The 3,079-nt window shown below is 25.0% G+C and overlaps 1 long non-coding RNA gene across 1 annotated transcript; it reads right to left on the reverse strand.

The window, feature by feature from the left end:
• Positions 1-2,099: 2,099 nt before the first annotated feature.
• LOC127107771 (uncharacterized) lies at positions 2,100-2,684 on the reverse strand. Its single transcript, XR_007795821.1, has 2 exons — positions 2,582-2,684; positions 2,100-2,305 (listed from the first exon to the last, which is right to left on the reverse strand). It is a non-coding gene; the product is annotated as an uncharacterized LOC127107771 (long non-coding RNA).
• Positions 2,685-3,079: the final 395 nt, after the last annotated feature.

Here is a 3,079-nt window from a genome sequence, read left to right on the forward strand (position 1 = left end):
GTATTTATATCACAAATTTTCGACATATCTTAAAAAAAGTCAAAATATCTTTTTTTTTTTTTGTAATATCCGAGAAAAAAATATGTTAATCCTTTGAAAAATTTGGTGCATTATTTTTAATAATCTAAAATTATTAATTAAGGGTATAATGGTAATAGCGATGCTCATGTGGGGTGCCATGTTATATTTTGGGGTGACAGTAGTATAAATTCTCTTCCACCTTTGTTTAAAAGCCCATTTCAAAATGGAAATGAGGCCCAATTAATATAAGTTGGTTTTTGTTTTTAAAAAAGTAAATCTATAAATTAAATATAAAAAATAGATAATTAAGGATTTTTTTAATACTAAAATTGACATTTTACAAAAATGGTACCATTTTCGTGCCAATTTAAAATCCTTATACCTTATATATTAGTGTTGTTTTTAGAATGTGGATGGAAAATGCCTTAACACATGATCCTTTACTATGTACTTTCTATTTTTCATTTAATGCAAGAGGTTGGTTACTCTAAAAAGAAGAGGCTGAAACAATTGGCAATTGAATTCCGGAATAATGTCTTAACTGAGCCTCTTTCTAATCTCTTTATGCTCTGTCGTTTTTTTTCCTCGATACTTTTCTGGTTGAATACTTCTTATATTTTCGTTGTTTATAAAAAAAAACATTAAATGGTTGGTTAGTATCCTTCTTAAACATTAAAACCTTATACATTGAATCACACATGAATTAGGTCCGAAATTTCATTAAATTAATAATTAAAAAATAGAGTACTTAATAATTAGTAATTGAATTTAATTACTCAACAAAAAACAATTTAATCATGCTTTTCTCAATATAGTTCTTTTTATTGGCAAAAAAAATTTCTTTTATAAAAAATATTTTTTTTTATCCTTGAATGCAATTTTTCTTTATAGAACATTTTAACTAAAAGATTAATCATTTAATTTTATTTTCATAGAATAATTTAATAATATTTTAATTCTATACCCATATACTATAGTAGTTAACCACATATTTTAAGAGATCTATATCGATGGTCCATTAAACTTTTATAGGTATAGAACTTCAATACCTATGCTTTACATGTCGGCATTATAAAAATGATTTTTTTTTTTCCGTAATGGTTGAATTAATTTGGCAATAAATTTCTTAAAATAAGAATCAAAATAAAAACAAATAAATAAATAAATAAACAAATATATATATATATAGATATAGATATATATATATATATATATATATTATATATATATATATATATATATATATAGAGAGAGAGAGAGAGAGAGAGAGAGAGAGAGAGAGAGAGAGAGAGAGAGAGAGAGAGAGAGAGAGAGAGAGAGAGAGAGAGGAGAGAGAGAGAGAAGAGAGAGAGAGAGAGAGAGAGAGAGAGAGAGAGAGAGAGGAGAGAGAGAGAGAGAGAGAGAGAGAGAGAGAGAGAGAGAGAGAGAGAGAGAGAGAGAGAGAGAGAGAGAGAGAGAGAGAGAGAGAGAGAGAGAAGAGAGAGAGAGAGAGAGAGAGAGAGAGAGAGAGAGAGAGAGAGAGAGAGAGAGAGAGAGAGAGAGAAGAGAGAGAGAGAGAGAGAGAGAGAGAGAGAGAGAGAGAGAGAGAGGAGAGAGAGAGAGAGAGAGAGAGAGAAGAGAGAGAGAGAGAGAGAGATTGTTATGCACTATCAGTATAAAAAGTTTTACACTGTTAATGGATTACAATCATCCTTCTGCATTACTTTTTAAATGTTTAAAATAAAAGTCAAAACATTCAAATAAATTATTGGTTGTGATTAAATGACAGTGTAAAAAATCTTTACACTATTAATGTATATCAATAATCTTTTATATATATATATATATATATATATATATATATAATATATATATATATATATATATATATATATATATATATATATATATATATATATATATATATATATAAAAGTAGTTGTAATAAAGTGAACTTTAATCCTCATTATCAAATTCAACAACATCAATTACCATAATCAATTGACGATTAATTATTTTGTTTAGAATTGCACTGTTGAACATGCTGATAGCATTTTATAATTCTACAAGTAATTCTTATAAGTTGTAAGTTGGAAAGCTAAATTCAAACACATCTTTTATTTATTTTGATGGCAATCATACATTTGAACTCATTTGTGAAAACAACAACAAGTAGCCTTTATAAGACGAGTAAAACATTGTCCACCTTTTTCAAATCCTTTAGCATGACAATCATTATCGCAAGTTGCAGTGCAAGGTCCTATACACACTCCTCCAGGAGGAACCACGATACTAGTAACAGATCCTGAATCATTCAAAAGATAAAAAAAGTTTCAATTAAAATTTATTTTGACATATGCATTAAACAAATCATTACTGATCTAGGTATCTTGTTAAAATAAAATCATAAAAGAAATACAACTATATAAAAGAGTTGCTGGTTCATATTGGTTTTATAAACTTGATTTTTTCTTTCTTTTGAATAGGTAGACTATGAGCACAATATAACTTTCAATATAAGTTTTCAATTGGTGCTACTAAACAAAATAATTTAAAAGATAAAACTAGCTTCTATCCTTACCTGAACTGATGATCAAAAGAATGCACACAACAAATAGATAGGACTGATTTGTGTGAAATGCCATATTATAGAATTTCAAACTTGTATTTGATTTTCTTTGAGAGAGTAAGAATGAAATTACTTTCTTATATAGACATAAAAAATGTATTATAATGATAAAATATTGTAATTTTATACTTTAATATTAATATCATTAAATTTCGTTTGACTCTAAGAATTTTATATATTTTATTTCTTTTTAGGTATTCAAATATATATATTAAATATGAAAAATATATAATATATACTTCCACTGACATGTTAAATTTATATTAAAGTAAAAAAGATATATATATATATATATATATATATATATATATATATATATATATATATATTATATATATATATATATATATATATATATATATATATATATATATATATATATATATATATATATATATATATATATATATATATATATATATGACACATATGACACATTATATATAAAGG

Source organism: Lathyrus oleraceus, chromosome 7 (genome assembly GCF_024323335.1).
Source record: "Lathyrus oleraceus cultivar Zhongwan6 chromosome 7, CAAS_Psat_ZW6_1.0, whole genome shotgun sequence".
NCBI classification, from domain to species: domain Eukaryota; kingdom Viridiplantae; phylum Streptophyta; class Magnoliopsida; order Fabales; family Fabaceae; genus Lathyrus; species Lathyrus oleraceus.